We start from the raw sequence: 21728 nt of genomic DNA, 5'->3' as shown, positions 1-21728 counted from the left end.
TCTCTCTCTCTCTCTCTCTCTCTCCGTCTGTCTCTCTCTCTCATCCTCCTCCTCCTCCTGCTTTTCAATTAGGTCATCAATTATGTTGGAGTCCGCTGTGAGCCGTAATCAGGCTGCAGATCCGCCTCAGCTGTTGCAGGAAGCGCCGGCCCCTCCGCCGCTACATCACCGTTTCTATGGGACCCGGAGAGCCAATGGTAACTTATCCCAAACCTCTCCAATTTATAAAAATTGAACTATTTTTATTATCATTATTACTATGTATTATTTATTTTATTTTGCTGTTGTAAAAGTTTCTCTTTTTTTTGCATGTCTGTATCTGTAACTTCCTTCACCTCCAAAACATAAATAATAGGGAAAAAAGAAAAAGAAAAGTAACACGAAATAAAACTAGCAATTACTTTCCCATAATATTGGATCTCATGCTGTTTGTGTGACACTTACACGATGCTTAAAGACTTCATACTGCCAACACATTTAATGTATTTCTGTTTATTTTATTTGATCTTTTATATTATGTGGTAAAAGATTTATGCTTAATAACCAAAAATGTAAGGGCACTTTAAGGCAAGGCTGTTTTATTTATGTAGCTCATTTCATTACAGGTAAATGTGCTTTACATCAAAGTGCATACAGGACCAAGGGTTTAAAGGATTAGTATTGGTGATAGGGTTATAATTTAATGTTGATATACTGTTATGTCTAACTAATTTACAGCAGGGCTGAATTATTCTAGCAGCTTATATTAGAGTAAAATAAAAAAAAATAAACTGACATTAGTAGTTCAATATATTGTGAAGAGAAGAGCTTCACCTTGATAATCGATAGCCAAAAGTGACTGAACAGTTTTTAATGCTTATGGTAATATTTCCTCAGTTGCAGCCACACACACACACACACACACACTAGTATTAATTTATTTGATGTGACTGTGTTTAATTAACGGATTAATACATAATAAACTGATAAGCCTTGTTTACAGAGATATATAATCTTTATTTGTGCCATTACAAATGCAAATCAATAATAATAATACTAATAATGTGTGTTCTAATCATTTGGGTCCAGGCTGATGTAAGAGTGGGGAAACGGCCCGTGTTGTGTATTGAGGCTCGGCCCTGGACGTGAGCCCAGCATGCAGTGTGTTTCCTCACAACAAGGCAGCTCTCAAAGGCCAGACAGTTTCCTGACTTTGTATAGGAACACAATCAGGCCTGCAGGGCGAGGAGGGGGGCGGCCGAGTGGACGGACGTATTCTCACTGTGCTTCTTCAGTGATTTGATCTAAAAATAGTGACGCTCTACTGTGTTTTCAGTGTGTTTCTGTACATACTGAACCCAAGTGGTAAATATACGTACATATCTATAGAGAGAAAGAGATGAGAGGAGATGCACAAACAGATATTAGAGCCAAGCTTCAGTAACAGATGAAACATTAAACAGTGAAAACTAATGTGTTCATCTCAGTGTTACCTGTTATTGTATTTCATTGCAGCAGTAATTTCTTGAGGATTATCTTATGAATCAAAGCACTGATTATCAAAATTCTTCGCATGAAATGAGAGCTGAAACAAAAGTCGATTAATCAGTTAGTCGATCGACGGAAAATTAATCTGCAACCTCCCACTATTTTGATAATCAATTAATCATTTAGGTCACTTTGCAAGAAATAAAATGCCAAACATGAACTGGTTCCAGCTTCTCAAATGAGATAAGATAAACCTTTATTTATCCCTGGAGGGAAATTCAGGTGTCATAGCAACTGCAATGAGAATGAAACACAGTAAAAGTACAGAACCAAACCAAGATAATAAGAATAAAAATATAAATATACATATAAATAAAAATAAAGATAAAGTAAAACACTGAGCAGATGGCCCTAGATATCTGCACTGGATCTCTGAATGAGTGGACATATGTACAGTCTATCAATAAATAGTCTGTCCATTAGGTATAATGTACTTATATAAATATGAGTGACTATATGAATGAATGAAAGTATTAACATGAACATATTTGCTGCTTTTCTCTGTTTTATATCCTTGTTAACCGAATAGCTTTAGAATTTGGACCGTCGGCCGGAAAAAAATAAATTTTTACAACAATACAATTTTTTAGACCAACCAGTTAATTGATTAATGATAATAAAAATTGTTAGTTGCAACCCTATGTGAAATAATGTGGAAGTAGCAACTCGTCCTGATTTTACCAATTTTAGAATTATACATGTTTCTAAATGATTTAATGAGGCAAAATCTCCTTGAATGTGGGAAATTATCAATAGATTTGAATTAAAAATGAGGTTTACATGACTGATTTGTTTGTATGCTGAAGTGAATCCTCTTTCAGGAGCTAAACTGTCTGCTCCTCATGGTTTTGGCAGAGTTGAATTAAGTATTATAATCTATTCCATAGGCTGAAATAAAGGTCATGTGGGTGATGATGATGATGTTGGATGATGATGTACTCCAGGTTTTATCATTTGATGTACATTGTTTTATCTGAGCTTGTGTGGCAGCTTTTAGCACGTTTCACAGATTTTTCTTACATGATTTTGGTGTCATGTGTGTTTCACCTGGCTGCAAGACACATTTCTCCTTGGGGACGGTAAAGTTGAAATTGAAAACAAGGTATAGATCTACATTTTATAGAATAAAAATATGCAGAGATCTGCCTTCAGTCAGTAGCTGTATTATACTAAGATGTTAAGGAACGACATATATTACACTCTGTTCGTCATTTTAGTAACACTCGCTGCCTATGAAAAATTGACTGTGCTGCTGAGTGTTCATTAATTTATTCAGCACATACAGTTTGTACATTCTGCATCATGAGGTTTTAATGCACAGGCGGCCACCATCTTTATGCACCTCGTCTTATTACATCAAACCTCCTCCACTATCTTTAAAATCTACTAAAAGAAGACACAGTTATGCAAAGAAATATGATCAAAAAAGAGTCTGACACACAGTTGGCTTTAAATATCAGTTTGATTATTTAATAACTGCTTACATTTGCTAAGGATTTGCTTGAAACAAAGGCATATTATTTCCATTGTTTGAAAACATGCTAAAACAAAATATGTATTTCTTTTTGTATCATCTAATACAAATGAGACTCACTTAAAGCACATTCTCAAAACTTGGCAGCCTGAAAAATGTTATTTGATGCCTTTTTTTCTCCGTGCCATGTGCTCTCTCTCTACTTCTTCCCACAACTCTTTAATGCAACTTTCTAAAAATGCCAGAATTCCTTAAATATAATCAGCGGTTGAAGAACACGGACCACTGGCATACAAAGGGTCAAAAAGCAAAAATGAGTCACTGAAGCTCTGAACCTTTTATGCCTAAAGATGTCACTGCCATCTTCACAGCCCAAGATAGCTTTGTGTAGATGTACTGCACAAACTATGTCTTATTTATACGTCTCTTTGGTTGAATTATAAAGGAATGTTTGACGTTGTTTTGGAGCTAAATTCTGAGGCCTCTTCCGTCTAAGTGTTGGCATTACATAATTGAGGGCTGAGACTTTTATAGTTGAAATTATTAAGAGATGTTTTTTTTTTTAGACTAAATGGATTGCTTCAGAACTTTGGTGCCTTTTAGGACTCAAATTGCTGCTGCTTCTCATTAATTGAAGAAACTGGAGAATAGTCTTTTTTTATGGATGACTGTCTTCCGCTTTTACATCACAACTAGCCCCGCACGTGTCAAACACTGCTGTTGCCAGTTCGGAAACACTGTAGATGCACGATAGATTGTTAGGACTAAATGAGAAATATTCTTTTGTCGGCTCTCTTTCAGCCGAATTATTAGTATTATAGTTAGACAGTAGTGTATGTTAGTAGTTCCCAACATCTTTGGCTTGAATACAATAAAATATTACTTGTGACCACTTGTCACAGGTTGCATATGTCCATGATCTGAAACAATCAATGATTTTCCCTTCTAAGATTGCTTGATTTGAACAATTTTAGAGGCTTGAAGAGGTGAAACTATGTAGTATTTCAAGATAAAATAAAGCAAAAGCCAAATATGAGAGGAAAGTTAAAAAGATAAACATAATTTTGTGTAGCAGAATGTTGTTGTTTTCTTGTTTTCTTCCCTGGTAATTAGCTCATGACCCCTTAGATTCATCTTGTGACCCCTTGGAGGTGTCACAAACCCCGGGTTGGGAACTGCATATCTACATATGTTGTAATGTATGATTCTCCTCTAAAATATCAGATAAATACCTTTTACACTGCAAAATCAATGTCCTGTCCAATGATAACGCTTGATACTTTTATAAATTCAACAAAATAAAAAGCAAGTTCTTATGACAGTGTACAGAACTTTATTTCAAATTCTAGTGCAGATCCCCGAGTTTCCAAAGATATAAATATCTTAGACAAAATTTTGGGGGAAATATGTATAAAGTGATGTACAAGGAATATTTCCATTTGATGAAAAAGTGCAGCCATAAAAAAGTCTTGGGTTTGAATATTTCACTCGATGTAAAAATCATTTAGCTTATATCAGAAGCTTAAGCAGAATAGATATGAAGTATCAATAGTGTGGAATAAGATAGCTTTAACAACATTAAAGCTACTTAAGAGGAAATAAAAGTAGCAAACTGGATGTTAAGAAGTTAACAGGATTCTGCACATTACCAAAAAAACAATATATTTCACTGAATTACCCTTCATTGTATCCACCAGATAATCCAAATAGTTCAGGAGCATTAAATCAGATTTCCCCCCCTCTCTTTCTACCCACAAACACCTGACAGAAACCGAGACTGTGTAGCTCAGAGGCTCTGGATAAGCCTCATGTTTTATTTGCGAAAAGCGGCCCCATTGTCCCATAAGTCACCACGCACAGCACTCTTCTGCTTCACGCCACACTGAGCCTGTCCTACTGCGTTAGCATCACCCGCTGCTAAAGCACTTAGCTTGTGTTCTCCATGTCCTCTGTGGTACAGCCAAACATCCATTTGGAGGTCCTAGGAAACTTTGAAGCTTTTTCACCCACACACTGAGCGAGGGAGGCGCGGGATGCATTTGTGACGTTTCGTGAATACTTTGTCCAATAAATAGCCCTCTTCACGAATACATTAAAGCTAATCAAGGACATGCATGTAGCCGCGCTTTTCAGCCCAAACAGCATGATGGGTATGAAATTGGATTTCTTCAACTGAGGGATTTTGTTTAAAGAGTTTAAACCAATAATATCTGTAATACCCTATTAGCTAGTGACAGCACCAGTTATCCATTTGGTTGTCATATTTTATCTGTTGCCCTTTTTACAACACTTGTCAGACATTGTCACACCCGCGGTGAGAGCCAACAAGGACAGAAGGAGGGCGGAGAATCTTCCACGTCTGCTGGAAATCAATCAACCCTCATATACCACACCGCTGATACATGCATCAAACATACGCTTGTTTTTGGTTTGCTTTATTGGTAGAAAGTATATTTAAATGTGAAGCTGACATCATTTGTAGCACAGCAGCTCACAGCAGTAAGTGAATTTCCACTTAAGTGACATTAGTGGAACTGCACAGTGGAGACAGTTGTTTCAGCAGACGACATAAATTACAATTTAATGCTTTGCTTTCATTTGATGTCACAGCTGCACTCCACAGCAGTTTCACAGCTGCCATTTTACATCTGCTCTTTGTTGGAGACAAAGTTATTAAGAGGGAATTTTCACAGGAGTGATATTTTTAATAGATGATTGTTAACAAAATTGAGGAAGTAAACAAGTTGTTTCATTAGCAGTTATAACTTTACAACAACCAGTGAAATGTTGTCCTTTTTAAGCTTAAGGGTTAGGGTAGAATAGAATAATACGACGTGTCCGCGACAAGGTTCTGCGGGGGTTCAGTTCACGAAGAATTGGCATTAACGTCTCCCTTTTAACACAGAGGCCATGGTTCTGCTTTAAAGTCAACCATATAGTTCTTTATGCAAACATCTGTCCAGGTCCGCGCAGCTCGGATAAGATGGCCCTTCTTGTTGAAGAGTAGCTGCCCCGTCTCCTCAAACCTAATTCTTTCAAGCGTGCTTTCAGAGTTCCAAGGGACATTTTAATTGAATTGAGAACATATCGAGAATTACATCATATTAATGTCCTTTGTTAAAATATTCCCTTATGGTTTCAATCTCCTCTACCTTCCTTTCAAACTGAGTTTGAAAGCATGGACACTGCTGAGAGTAGGACACAATAGAAACAGGAAATGACATTGAACTGTCACCAGGGACTTGGGTTCTGTCCAATCACAAACAAGAAGTGTTGTCCCACCTTTTCCGTAATCTGAAATGTCGTTGTGTTCTGCGAAATTTCGTGTTTTGTGAAATGTTGTCGTGTTTTGTGAAATGTTGTTGTGTTTTGACTCTCAGGGCCACCATAACATATGTCATAAAACTAAAACAATAAACTATATGGATAAAAAGGGCCTAGAGCTGCGAGTTAAGGTTTTAATTCTATGTTACAAAAAGTAGTTTGATTCAGTGTTTATATAAAAATATTGATTAATGCAGCTTTAAAGTAGATTTATGTGATATTTATTTATATGAATGCAATGATTACACTCTATAGTGATGATTACATTTGGGGTTATTGTTGAATACTTTCATCAATGGCGCTTCTATTCCACGAGCCTTTGAGTTTATTGATAAGGAGGGAGTGTGAGGGTTGGCTGGTACTCAAACTCTCCTGGTTGAATCATCAGCAAAACCAGACATAGGACAGGACATAAATTAAGGAAATTAGTCAATCTTGAGTCCCAATAAGCACTGCAAAAAATAGTCTAATCACCAAAATCTGTTGTTGCATCAACAATGGCAGGGTGAAAGTAAAGGTTGAGCTTTAAAGAACAGTTTGAATAAATTCAGCTATTTCCATCGTTTTACATTTGGATGGATTGTTTTTGAGTGTTTTGTATATGACTGCAATGCCCAAAGGTTTTGCGGTTCTGGTTGTCATCTTCTCCAACAACAGCTGATGATGGGACACATTTATAACTGATGGCCACATAATTCTGTAGTATTGTTAAATTATCCAGGATGTATTTATGTGTGGAGGAACGTTGAGGTTATTGTTTAAAGGAATAGTTTGACGCTTATTCACGTCCTTTCATGGAGTTAGGTTAGAGGAGCGATAGCACTCTCATGTCTGTGCACTAAATATGAAGCTAGAGCTAGCAGGTGATTAGCTTAGCATAAAGACTTTAAACAGGGGGAAAGAGTCAGCATGGCTTGATTTCTTGATTAATCGATAAACGCTTTGTCTATAAAATGTCTGATAATGGTGAAAAATGCTCACAATTTCTTAAGATTTTTAGTTTACTATCATAGAAGACAAAGAAAAGCAGAACATCCTCACATATGAGAAGCTGGAACCAATAAATGTTTGGCATTTGTGTTGGAAAACTGACTTAGAAGATTAATCAGTTATCAAAATAGTTGCTGATCGAAACTAAAGTTTTCTGTCGATCGACTAACTTAATCGGTTATTCGACTAATTGTTTTAACTCTATTCTGTAATGGCCGCTGCTTCCATTTAGGTTTTGCTTACTGGTACAGTTTTCTGGGGCACTTTATTAAGGTTATGTGCGTTTCCTACTATGAAGCATCAAAATGTTTTCTATTACAATCCAATACAGTAATGGAGGACACAATCTGAGTATTAATAGTTCTTCTTATTTTTAGCTTTAGATACCAAAGAAACCACAGTGATCCAATCCTTAGCTGAACTGCACTAACCTCTGCACAGCAGCTGGAACAAGTCATTTCCTTTCTCTATCACCTCCTGGTCCAGATGTACACCACTGACTATCTATCTTTCATGCCTCTGAGTGGCTCACTATGAGAAAAGACTGAGAAATAGTTCACAGCTTAACTGCAGAGGCCTTTGGGTGAGGTTTCTCAGTGACACTGATGATGTAAACCATCGGATGAAAGCAGGATGTGTTTGTTTTTCAGTATTAATCATTCGTAAAGAAAAAATGGTCTCGGCTACATCATTCGCCTACTTGTGGAACACAGTAACCCCAGTTCATTGCCTCCACCACTCCTGGATCTCAGGACTGTTATGTTTTCTACAATGACAACAAAGTCAGTGCCAGCAGTGACTGTGTTTATTGTTTCATACGAAGCAGAATACAAAACTATGAGCTAAAAAATGTTCCGAAAGTTTTGCCAGATCGGGGGACTACTGTGAGATTGTGTGTTACATATTGTTTGCAACTTAGATATAAAAACAATTCTTTTTTTCTTAGCAGACTGTCGGTCTCTCTGTCTTTCTCACAAACATTTTATGGGGATCTTGGAGAAACGACAGGACGGAGATGATCTTGTTCTTGATCTTATAACTTGTTGAAACTGATTTAAATCAAAGTATTTCCTATTACACTGAAACACTCCCACTCTGAGCATTTCTGACAAGAGGAAATACTGAAGAAAAAATCCACTGGGACCATTTAAATAGTAATTTTCTCATGAAGTGAACCTAGCAGATAAAAAAGAAACTCCACTGAGATTTTCCCCAACATGGGAAAAACATGTGAGATAAATGAAAACCCTTTCTGAATCACATTCCTAAAGCAGAGAGTAATGCAAAATTGAAACGTGATTATTTAAAGACATTTAAGCGGCTAAAAACTGAAAGAACACAACAAACCAACGGAATTTTTCATATTTCAGAGGTGGTGTAGTATGAAACGCAAAGTAACTTGGCGAAAAATAAACACTTTCACAACATCCTCCCTCAGCAATAAGGTCTTCACTTCCTGTTTGTGTATGGAATATGGGCCACAGAGGGTTATGCTATTTAAACCAAAGGGCAGCATATTCCCAGCTAGCAGAGGCTGGTGGGATGTGAAAATCTGCTGCCAGCTTCTCAAGGGGACATTGAAGTGGGTGGGAAAAGGCAGAAAGCAGGAAAACAAGGAAAACAAGATAATCATGCACAAGAGAATGGAAAAGAGGATGATTAACCAGGGGGGATAGTGGTTGGTCATGCAACTGTCAGGCACAAGACACAACATGATCTCATCAGATCTTTACAACTTCAGATTCTTTAAAGGTTAAAGACGTTTTGGTAAAAGACATTTCTGCTCCTTTGATACTGTTTATAACAGTATCAAAGGAGCAGAAATGTGATATCACATGTGAAATGTGATTTGATACTGTTATAAACAGTATCAACATCTATTATTAGTCTAAACTGCTCAAAATGGAGGTTGTAAAATATTATTAGACTCTTTAAGAGTTAGATAATCGTCACAACACAAGGCAACATTATTATTATTTTGCATGGTGATATATTTTTGTATTTATTAGCTGGCTCACTCATTCTGTAATGAGAATATGGCTTTGAGAGTATATTTCTGTCCATGTTAGGCTACAATAAGCTATGCCCAAGACTTGTTGATGTTGCTGCAAGTTTGCTGTTGCCAAGAACAGGAAATAAAAATCCAATGACCAAATTCCTCTTTGATTAAAGGCCACTTACAGAAATAGTCCAACCTGTTTTCTTTTTTTCTGAGTGAGATTAAAAGATCGATATCAATCTCGTGTCTATGGAGTTTTTGAACTCTAGTAGTGCTATGGAGCAGTTTTTTTTTGAGGTCCCCTTTTTGTTTGTCTTGTGAACTCATACGAGGACACACACACACATGCGGGTGCCAATGGTTTCACAGGTGACAGTAACGCACAAAGAAACAAAAGCAGTGCGCAAACAAAGGCAGTAAAGAAGACTTAAAGCTAGGGAACATGGATGTAAACAACGCAGGTTTAAAACTTCAGCTTTATAAATTCGTTAGACCTCAGAGATACACACAGTGTGTTTAGGTGAGTAACACTGAATGTAAATGTGGTTAGCCTAGCTTAGCATAAAGACTGGAAGCAGAAGGAAATAGCTAGCCTGGCTCAGTTGCAGGCAGAAAAAAGGTGAAATAAAAGTGCCTACCAACACCTCTAAAACTCATTAACATGTTTGTTTAATCCATTAACAAAGAATGGTAAAAATGACATTTTGTGGTTTTGGGGGGAGTTACATAGTGTAACTATTTTACTGCAATTAATAGCCGGGTGCAGTGACTTCTTGAAGTCTTGTCGTCACAGTGAGGTTTCCAGGTTTGGTATCATTGTGCACCAAAAGCAGAACTCATCTGGCAACCTGCGCTGTAGCTGCTGCACAGAAATACTGGGCGACGGATAAACTGTTGCTCATCAAGAAATAGTTTCAACACATAACTTCCCCTACAACCACAAACTGTCTTTTTTACATTTTGGTTGATTGAACAAATTAAACAATTGATACATAACATGTTGATTTATGTGCTTTAGAGATGTTGGTAAGTATAATTTTTCACAATGCACAAATCCAAGCTAACTGTTTCCTCCTGCCTCCATTTGTTATGCAAAGCTGGGCTAACAGCGTCCTGACACCTGCTCCATGCTTAACATACCAACACAAGACTGGTATTGATCTTCTCATCTCACTCTTAGAAAATAAGCCACGCTTATTTCCCAAAATGTTTAAATCTTTAAAAACACTAGAGGGACTAAAAAAAACAGAAAGTACTCCACCAAGGCTGAGCAATCCTCTAAATGTGTTATTTTAGAAAATATTTCAAAATACATGTGATTGTAGGCAATTGTGGAATATTAATATTTCTGTTTTGCAAAAATATCTCACAATGTTATTGTGTAATGTCATCCTATAAAAAAATCTTGGATCTGCACCTGTATCCAAATCTGCATCAAAAACTAACTAAGCTCGTTGTTTAACTCTTACTGAAATCTGTTTTTGAGATATTCTGCTAAATAACAAACTGATAAACAAATGGGACCAAAACCAAACCTCCTTGGTGGAGATAAGTTAATGTGAAAAGAAGACCTCAGTGCTGAACCTGCAGACAGAGGAAAGACATGTTTAACTGAACCACTTTGTCACTTCCTCAATTCAAGAATCCTGATCTGTAAATAAAGTAGATGCACTCGATAAAACTAAAAATCTCTCCAGAGACCAAACGAAAAAGAATGTAAAAAGGAAAACTGGCTGATTTCTCTCGCTTAACACTTTAATCTGAGTGCTCTATGTTATTGTGTTAGCTGTAATATCTAAACCCATTATGAGGATAGTGCATAATAGCCTGGGATTTCAAAGACAGGAAGGCCTTTTGATAACAATCAAACCCACCAGTGCCTGTTGACGCCCTCCGCCTGCAGGCACTTTCTGTGGCACCCAAACAGAGGACACCATCTTCTTCCGTAAATTTAAATGATGTTTGGACATTTTTTGCTCAGCTGTGTTCTGTTTTTGGGCAGCGCCTCTGGAATGTAAACTACCCACCACCCACTCATGAACACACAAGACTTCATAACAGCTATGTAATGGTCTGAGGCCTAATGAAATACACAGAAAAGCTACATTTTCACATGTAAAATTCCACATCATCACATGCCTAGTAAAACTAATTGAATTTTAAATGATTTGGATTCAACTCAACAACAACAATCATTACTGCTGCTGGATATAGTTTCTCATGAGGAATTCTTTAAATGAACCGTGGTCACTTCTACTTATTAGATTAGCAGTGTGTATATTTGTGTTAGTTTTATCAACACAGATTTTGTATTTGAGGTCATTGCTTTGAGGCAGATGTGTGTTTATCATGTTTACTTGTAGACGATGTGTGTCATACTGTAGACTGTAGCCACTGGACTGAAGTAGTGGACTGAACTTTTCTCACCACATGTTTAGCATATTTCTGTAGATGCCTCACAGTGATTAAAACCAAGCAAACACACCTCAAAACACAACTGAGTTATATTTCCTGTAACTTTCTGTGGACATTAAAAATAGTCTGAAGAAGAATGGAACAAAATAGTGAAGCAACCCCCTATATTTTGATAACAGATTGTTGTAAGAAAATGCAAATGTGGTCCAAGACCTAGAATACCACTTTGCTCCACAAATACATCATTCCTAAGATATTTTGTCTTTTACAGAGATTTTATGGAGACTGACTCTAAGAGGTTTTCAGAGCAATGTGACGACAGCCCAACATGCTTCTGTCTACCACCGATGCCAGCTGAGAGCTGCAGCGTGCTATTTGTGGTGTGAGGGATGAGGCAACAGCGGTGAGGATGTTAAAGTTTCAGCCTTCATCATTGTGAACTTTATCCTGTCACGTGATGGTTTACATCCAGTAAAAATGCGAGACACATGAGAAATAGTGTATGGCTCGCTAGAGTAGCTCAACATATCTGAGGAGTTGAAATTAGTTATTCTTGTAAAATTAATGTATCAACACCATATTCTAAATGTTAGCTGAAAACAGAAAATCAAATGTACATTTTTCCCTTTGGTGTGTCAGTTTACTAAATTTTAACCTGTAGCTCCATCCAACATTATTACAGACTTAAAAACCTGCTCATATTGACAAACCTCCTCCAGACAAAATGGAGCAATGACTGATTTAGTTTTAGCGGTATGGCTCTAAGGATGCCGATGTTTGTCCGTCAGTCTGTCGGTCCACCGCTTTGGTCCAGATTGAAATATCTCAACAACCATTTTAAAGACGTTCATGATGCCCAGATGATGAATCCTACTGACTTTGGTGATTCCCTGACTTTCCCCTTAACGCCAAGGTTGTCGTGATATTCCGGTATTGACAATAATCATGATATTTAAAAGTGAAATATTGATATTTCCGTTCATTGCTTTGTCATAGTGGGTGGTGGTAATGCACCTTAACGCTGGTTGCCACCTGCCATAAAAGTAAAAAAGAAGAAGAAGACGCAATAACTAGCTTGTTTTTAGCCAGCTAAGTTTTTTCAAATTTTCTACAGATATTGCGTTAATATCGTTATCGTGAATTCTTTTGGCAATGATAATTGTGTAGTGAAAATCTGATATCGTGACAGCCCTAATGTCATCAGGAGGTTGACATTTGTGTTTCAGAGTGAAATATCTTGACTATTGGATGAATTGCCTTGCCATCTGGTACAGATTCCATTACTTTAGTTTAAAATGACTGCAAAACTAATGACATCCCCATCATCAGTGCTAATTAAGAAATGTTAGCATGCTAACACACTAAACCAAGACGATGAACATGGTAAACACTATACCTGCTAAACATGCTAACGCCAACATGTTAGCATGCTGTAAAAATAAAATACATAAGAGTACTGCAAAGTTATAGTGCTGGCAAGTACAAACACAAAACATACAAAATTACATAATTGTAAAAGATAAACTGGACTTTTGTCAGGGAAGTCACGTCACTTCATCCAAGGCCCTGCAACCACATCACATCTTCTTAAACATGGCTTTTTTGCGCATTCTTGATTTTTAGTTTTTTTTCTCTCTCTTACGAGTAACATTTACCATGTCCTGCAGTGCGGTACGACCTTTGGAAGTGTTGGTATGTAAATCTCACAGAGCATAAATCACTGGACTCCAATCCAAACAAGTTAAACGCACATTGTTCCCTCTCCGCTCCAAAGATCCAAGGCATGGCTCTCATCTAATAGACAATAACAAGGCAGTTAATAGCAGCAGGACGTAGTTCAGTACCACTCAGACGTTAAATCAATCTGTTCCAAATAAACATCAGGCTTTTACACCACTTGCTCATCCTGAAACCTGAGTTTGGAGTGTGACATTTCTAATTTATTACCTTCTAGTGAGAAACAGATGAAGACTATTTCTACTTGAATATAATACAGTTTAGTCAGTGTGCTTCCTCATATTTCCGCTGCTTATCATTTATTGCTGTGAAATCTAAATATTCCTTCCTGCATTTAAGAGGAGCTATTTTAGGAATTCAGGTTGTTGATGTTCAATTGATGTACATTGTCAAAATCCTATTTTGCACAAGTTATTACACTTTTTTAAAGGCAGTTTAATAATAACTGCTTCTATGTCATTCCTGTTAGAAATGTTCCTGTTCCTGTTCCTTACCAGGGAGGCCTGGTTTACACTATATCAACCATGTCTCCTAAAAATGATGTTTATATGCTACTACTTTGCAAGAGAACTTATGTTTGAGATAAATGTAATGCCACCTAAATAAGGTTTCTTATCAACATAATGAGGGAACATTTTTAATGAACATATCTGTCAAATCACAACATTTTTACACAGAACATATCTGCCAAATGTATTAGTAGTAAAGTGTTTAATTTATTTTTCCTAAAATATTATAGCAACTAAAGCATTATTAAATATTTTTATGATTATGTTTAGGCACTCACAGCACTTGGTTAAGGTTATGTAAAGATTGTGGTTTGGTTTAATACTGAGACATGACGTGTTCAATTAATTAACATTTAACCAAAACCACAATCTTTCTATAACCTTACCCAAAGTGTTTTTGTTTCTTTAACTTTACCATGTGCGGGATTCAGGATGTGGTCCCCAGTCTCTGGAGGCAAAGTCTTACATTTTAAATGCCCACCATCCACTCCACACTCCTCCCAATGAGTTGTATGCAGTACAAAAATGTGGCACCTCCTGCACTTGAAAGAACATTGCCACTGAAAATAATCCAGGCAACGATTACGTTTCTTCTCAAAAATTATTTGGAAAGACAACTTAGTATATAAACGCAATTTACAGGAGACAGGGTTGACTACATAGAGCATGTCTACTGCAGTAATCTAAAAAATGTTTAAAGATCCAAAAAAATGGCAACTTTGAGATGTAAAGAAATTTCTTTATCTAAAAAGACAAAGGAACGTGAGCTATATTCATAAAAATAAACAGACAGCGAAGGCTAACACGACGTGTTCTAAACCAGTTACCTGTTATAAACAAGGTGGATTACCAACCAGGCAAAGCGACCAACTACCCCGGGGCCCCAGAACTTCCAGGGGCCCCTGAAGGATCCAAGTTCACCATGTTGCAATTAGTTTATGGTAATTGAAATGGGTGTTAAGGCAACACCTGCATTATTACCTAATTTTGAGGCCCCCGTCTTGTCGAGGGGCCCTGAGTTAGTCTTAAAGGCACACTACATCAATTTTACACATGTTAACTTATGCTGAGTAGCACTATAAGGTCTCCTTTGGCTCTAGAGGAGCTTTGCCAAGTCTGAGAAAATTACCCTGACGATGTCATAGTGATGTCATCAGGGTTATCTCAGCAAATTTAGAAACAGAAAACCTGCGTTACAAACTCGGAATGTGGGAGTTTTCGTGGCAGGGTTGCATGAGTTGCATCATGGGAATTGAAGGATCCAGCAATTTTTGAAAGCTTGACCCATACTAGAGGCTAAAAGTCAGGATATCTCGGCCTCTGCAGCATCGATTTTTTACCTTTCTTTTTAAAATCTGTCTATCAAAAGTCCCCCAACTTCATGGAGGCGCAGTGCTAAATGACTGTAGTACCCTATTAAGTAATTATTTTAGTATATTTTAGTATGCATTTTCCAAAATAACGTAGAAAAGGTTTCAGTCGTAGTCATCTGGACACTGTTTTCAGAATCAAGACGTTTGGCTCCCCCATCGGAAGTCATTCTCAATTGAGAATGACTTCCGGATGGGACTTCCGGATGGGACTTCCGGAGCCGAAACGTCTTGATTCTGAAAACAGTGTCCAGATGACTACGACTGAAACCTTTTCTACGATAGAACACTCCTGGACGAATGAGGGACTACACCGTCTTATTTTCCAAAATAAATTCTAGTTCTAGTCGGACACAGATTTACTGAGAAATAAAGACATTTGAGAGGAGGATGAAGCATCTGTTGTTTTTGTTTTGATTCTGTATTTTGTTGTAGATGGTTAAAACAAATTTTAGTGCTGTGTTGTGGTTTAAAATTATTTTGTTAACTGGCTCCATTTTTTGTTTATTTCTGCCTGACAAACTGCAGAATCCCTTTAACATGTTTGGACAATCAGGCACTTTTCTACAGTTTTTTACCTCCCACATGTGAGAGTCTGCACAATGCGCATGCATGATGTGAACACAAACACACATTTACTATTTCAGAAACCATACTTTGTCTCATTCAGTATGTTTTCACAGATTAAGGCTGCCTCTTGTTAAAGTTGTATGTTAAATGTTTCACAATAACTGCTAACAATTCACACAACAATGAGGCTCCTGTTAAAATCTATATTTTCTAAAGGTGGAATATCCTTTGCAAACAGCTTTAAATTGTCACTCATTACACGTGAAACACACCAACCATTAACTAAAAATGAAAATTCAAGTTAGGGCTACGAGGCATTCAGCAGAAGTAAGAGTGCAGAAGCAGTGAGCAGAAGTAATTTCATCAAATATTAAACTTGATTAGGAGACTTGGCTGAGCAGCGCAGGATTCCAGTGGGATTTCCCTGCAGTCCGGCTGCATGAGGAGAGCTGGAGGATCATGGGACATTTCGTACAGGAAGTGGACCTGGATAGTAGCCATTTTGAAAAATAATTAATGCTAACAAAGTATTATGAGAAAATATCAGATCTGGTCTGTTACTTTACCACACTTTCAAAGCTTTTGGTCCCCCAGATAAAGTGTGAAACAGATCTTTTTTTAAAATCTGTGATTAAATATTCTAAAGTCAAGATTCACTCACTAGCTTTTTAGGAGCTTTTTGACTTTATCCCACTGCCTTCTTCAGTGGTATGTTTTGTGCCTTCAGGTAATACTTTGCCATTGGCTTGACAATTAAAAAATCATCTTAAGAAAATCTTGATTCTTTTTCAGGGCTGCTAATGCAAACACAACTCACATGCTGGGCAGTTAGTTTTCATGTGTATTTATTTTATTTAAGCATCATACATCTTGTTCCCCATGCGAGTGTCATCTTGCACATGAGATGTTTGCTATGAAATGCGCAATTGTATGTGACTGTAGTATTAATGTTATCAGCTATTTTTAGATTTAGTCTTAGTCCTGAGATCAAAAGTCCATTTTTATTTCTAGTAAATTTTTTGTTGACTAAAATTGTGAACATTTTAGTCTAGTTTTAGTCGACAAAAACACCTTTACACAATTACACAATAAGAATTTTAGTCATCAAAAGATTAGCTGACAAAAATGTTGTGAACATTTTATAGTCTACTTTTAGTCAAAACCAAGAATGAGTATTTTAATCAAACTTCAGAAAACTGCAGTCTGCGAGGAAAGTGTCCTTGAATGTAAATGGTGAGCTTATTTGTTCTTTGTATGTTTTGCGCTTACAATCAGTAAGTTAAAGAAGTTAAAGTTGCCAAGTAAATAAAAATGCATTATCTGTCAAACACACTGGATAGTTTGGAGGAGAATGTATTATGAAGGATGTGGGACACTGTATATGTGTTGAAAAATAAAGCTTATGACTGCAACCGCAACAAATCAAAAAGTACAATCAAAATGAAACATTTCATTCAACATTTTTCACATTTCTTTTCTTTAAGTTTTTGATCCTTCAACAGAAAATCAGAAAACTGAAAGAAATTAAGAATTGTGTTTGAATAAGTAGATACAATTAATAACCTAAATCTTTGTCTTTGTTTTTCATCAGTGGGTCAATATCATCTGAACACAGTCCACCCGAGCTGCATGTTAATGAAACGTGAAAAGAGGTCATAAGGTGACTTGTGCCTCTGTTTTGAAAAAGGTCCTGTAATGACATGATTTCTCAAGCACTTGCCGTTAATCTAATACATCAAAATATTAAGAGAGGAAGTGACACACAGTCTCATTTCAGTTTATATGTTAGAGAAACATTTTAATGCTTTAGATGAATGTAAACCAGGTAAATCACGTGCAGATACATTCACTCATAGAAAGCTCATATGAAGTAAGAAGATAAGATAAATTTGACTGATTCCATGCAGGAAAGTTGTAGCTGATTTACTTATTAGGAAAAATTATTAAAAACGTATTAGGAACAGGTTCCTACCTATGGAAAGAGAAGCACTTCATGCTGAATGCCTGCAGTTTTCTTCTTTTTTTATACGACATTCTTGATGAGTTTCAAGAATGCCTAAATGCCTAAAATATATTGATATGATGAAAGTTTCAAGCATTTAAACTAAAACAGACTGGCTTTATTGCTGCAGAGAACATCTTAAGTGGACGTTATCTAAAGAGCCCATCTGAATCTATTTGAAAATCCGCCTCACTCCCAGAAAGTGGCGTCTATTACACTGTATTAGTCATCCTCTGCACTCTTCTTGCTGCAAAACGACTGCATGAATTTTATTTGGGAAAAGTGGAGGTTCTGTACTTCAGGTGGACATTTTAGGGCAGTGGCCTGTGCTGTGTTGAAAGGCGGGTGCAGTAATGGGGGAACTAAAGGAGAGAGAATTTTTTGGTGGGTAAAGTGAAGTGCATTACCCACGGACGGCCAATAGGTTGGCACTATCCCATCTCCCTCCATCGCCTTCACTCAGCTCCTCCAGCTGAGGCGTACTTAGCACCATTCATAATGCATGGTCACCCCCCCACCCCCGCCCACCCCCCACCCCATGCACAGGCCTGTCATGGCTTGTTCCCTTTGACAACTCAGCCTAACTCTACTTTTTCCCCTAAGAGGATGCAAACAGTTGCATAATTTAGATGCCGCCTGCTGTTTTCAGGGCTCATCTCTTATCAAAAATGTAACAGACTGAGTTTCTGGGGGAGTTTTTGTCTAAAGGGGGCAATGGAAGATGTTCAAGTTGAGACAATGGACGCAGGCATGGGCCAAAACTTCTCCAACTTTTTCTTTCTGAAACATGGTGATGTCAGTATCATGTATGGCTGATTGCCCACATGTATACAAGAAATAAACCACGACACAGGATGAGGAACAGAGACATGTACTGAATATTTAAAACCAGAAATGTTCAGATTAATTTAAGAAGACTAACGAGAGAATCTCATTTTAATTCAAGCCTGTGCTGCTTCATCTACTGTTTTCTGAAAAATGCTTTTTTTTGTTGCTCTTCTCAGTTGTTTTCTACTATTCAAACTGAAGTCAAATTTAAAGTCAAGTCATTACTTTGGCAGACTAAACATTGTCCCTAAGATGTATTTGCATGTCTAAATATTAAATTATGTGTCTGAGCACATGTGTGTATGAGGAGATCAAGGTATAACATATTTAATAAACCAGAGTATTGTTTCAATGGAAACAAAAGGCCCATTGAAGGTAACTCATACAGCCGGTGTGGCCAGCTGCAGTTGGGCAGGTCAAGGTGACTGAGGTCACAAGGAGACAAAGAGAGAGAACCTGCTGAAAATATCTGACTTCACTCTATTAAAGAAAAGACATGGGTCACGCTGCTGATGTGTCTTTAGTTAATTCAGCGTAGCTATAGTAGGTGCCAGATATTTGCCTTGTTGGGGAATATAACATGCAACAACGTTTAGACAGGTATCTGAAATACTTTTTATTTCTATGTTGTTGACAGCTCCCCTGAAACCTTAAAAAAAATCATTATATCATCATCATTATATACATTATATATATTTTCTAAATTCATAGGCTCTTACTGACATGCAGTAATACTGTCCATAACGCTTAGTTTCATTGTCCTAGCTTGAATGCATGTGTTAACTTCTTGGTGAATGCACACATGAAAACACAGGCAGACTTGGGCCAACTGCAAAACTCAGTGTCTGTATAGGATGTGAAAAGTCAACTGGTCTAGTTAGATAGTTAAAAGAAGCAATGTCAGGGGTGTTTGTTTTTACAAGGCTGGGCTGATGAGGCTTTCAGTTCACTCTGTTGTGCAGGAAGAGAGAGCAACCAGACAATACAACACAGCAATGAGAAAATGATACTTGAAACTCAGCTGTGACATTATAATAAATGTGAAAATACAAAAATCCACTTTAGCCAGTAAGAATTCTGGTTGTTTATTTGTTAACTCAGACAAAACGGTAATGTCATGGGGGTTTTTTTACACTGAAACTGGATTCAAAGACACCATTTACAGATTATTTCAAGTCCTGTGGTCCACGGTAAAGGTTTCAGTAAACGCCACATATTCACTCAGCTGGTGGCAGTCGTTAACAGTGAGATGATAATGGACGGACATTCAACAAATCAGAACTCACCGAGTATCACACACCTCACACCTCTGATGTCAACATAAACAATGTGATACATAAACATTGAACTCCATGATGTGAAAAAAAAAACAAGCTTAATGGTGCTATGTGAACAATATGGCCGAGGCACATGGAAGCAAAAATATATTTAACAATAATATATAAATATATACATACTGTATACATAATATATATACAAATATATGAATATGAAGGTTCCATCTGAGCCAAACAGTAACAACTAGTCACAGCCGAGCGATGCATCGTGTACGTTTACATGCACATTAGTAACCTGGTTTTGATCATTATCAGGATATACTGTTCACATGGAAAATCAGTTTTCTGACTCCACTGAGTTACCTCAGCTGCAAAAAATTAACCCAGATTGGTTTCTCGCTGTCTGGACACTGCTGCATTTACCACACTGCTGGATTTGGCCTCTATCTGATCAAAAATGGAGGACAAGAGCAACAAAACTATTTGGAGTCAGACTTTCACTTTCATTTCAGCGTGTAGAGTATCGTTACATGCTTTTTCACCATATTGTGTGTTTTACTGTCTACCTACTATGTCACCTGAGTTCTCAGTGCACCTGTGCACATGGCAGACATTGATCAGATAGCCGGATAAGGTGTTTGAATGCCATTATTGTGGTTTCCATTGGAATAATACAGCAAGCAAATACTGGTTTCTCTCAAAATCGGTTGCTTATTCAAGTTTCTGTAATGAGGATATGATGTTTACATTCACAACACATAACCAGTACACTTCAAAAGCCTGATTATAAGTATGTATGTTAACACACTGCTTTTTGCTAAATCTGATCTGTGTTGTATATATTGTGTATGGCACACCGATAAGGAAGCAAATAATAGAAGCTAAATTCAGGTTTATGATGTATTAAACAGTATGTGTTGTCGAAACCTCACAACAGTTACACTCAGAATGTTTAAGGATTGTTTTCTCCAGGTGTGAATGGGGCGTAAAGTTTTGTCACAAAGTTTGACAGAGGCTGATGTGGATTAAGAGCCTCACTGTGAACTTTCCGTGCCTGTTTTTACTACTTGATCGCCTCTCCACACAAAAGACTTCATCCCCACAACCTTATTAGGTAAACAGTGACAAGTGGCCATTGTTCCAAAGCAGAAACAGACCAGCACGTCTGCAAGAACATTTTAACTGTAGTGAAAACAACAAGTGAAAATGATGAGAACAGCCTATCAAAACAGACTACAGTTTCAAATAAATAACCACCGACAATCATAACAAACTGCCTCTATGGTGTTTGTTTGAGACGGGATGACAACTTTGCGTCACCAAAGGGTCAATTTTTTACAACATCACCTTGACCTCGTGCTTTTTATTTTGAGTTTGTCCAATCGGGTCAGCAAGAGATTTTACAAGAGTCTTTTAACAGGAAAACAGGAAACTGACCAAAGCTGGAGTTACAACACGTAATATTATTTCAAGGCCATGTAAATATTTAGCCCAAAAAATCTGACCATGCCAATATACTGTACTGTACCACAAAACCTGCTATTATGTGCCAGCAGCAACAAGAGCTTCATATACCTCTCCATAATAGGTCATATCAGCAGCATGGCTTCTAATTATTGTTTACTGCAACTGGGCTCCATTTATGGTGTACTGTCTTGATCTGGTGGTGAGCAGTGAGTCTGTAATCTTGAGGATTTGCAGGCTGC

At 37.3% G+C, this 21728-nt stretch overlaps 1 long non-coding RNA gene across 1 annotated transcript; it reads left to right on the top strand.

The window, feature by feature from the left end:
• Positions 1-52: 52 nt before the first annotated feature.
• LOC122874849 lies at positions 53-5443 on the top strand. The gene is made up of 2 exons (XR_006377699.1): positions 53-197; positions 1069-5443. It is a non-coding gene; the product is annotated as an uncharacterized LOC122874849 (long non-coding RNA).
• Positions 5444-21728: the final 16285 nt, after the last annotated feature.

The sequence above is a fragment of the Siniperca chuatsi genome, linkage group LG1, assembly GCF_020085105.1.
Source record: "Siniperca chuatsi isolate FFG_IHB_CAS linkage group LG1, ASM2008510v1, whole genome shotgun sequence".
NCBI classification, from domain to species: domain Eukaryota; kingdom Metazoa; phylum Chordata; class Actinopteri; order Centrarchiformes; family Sinipercidae; genus Siniperca; species Siniperca chuatsi.
The sequence above is the reverse complement of the archived record's forward strand: the minus strand, read 5'-3'. Positions and strand labels throughout refer to the sequence as shown.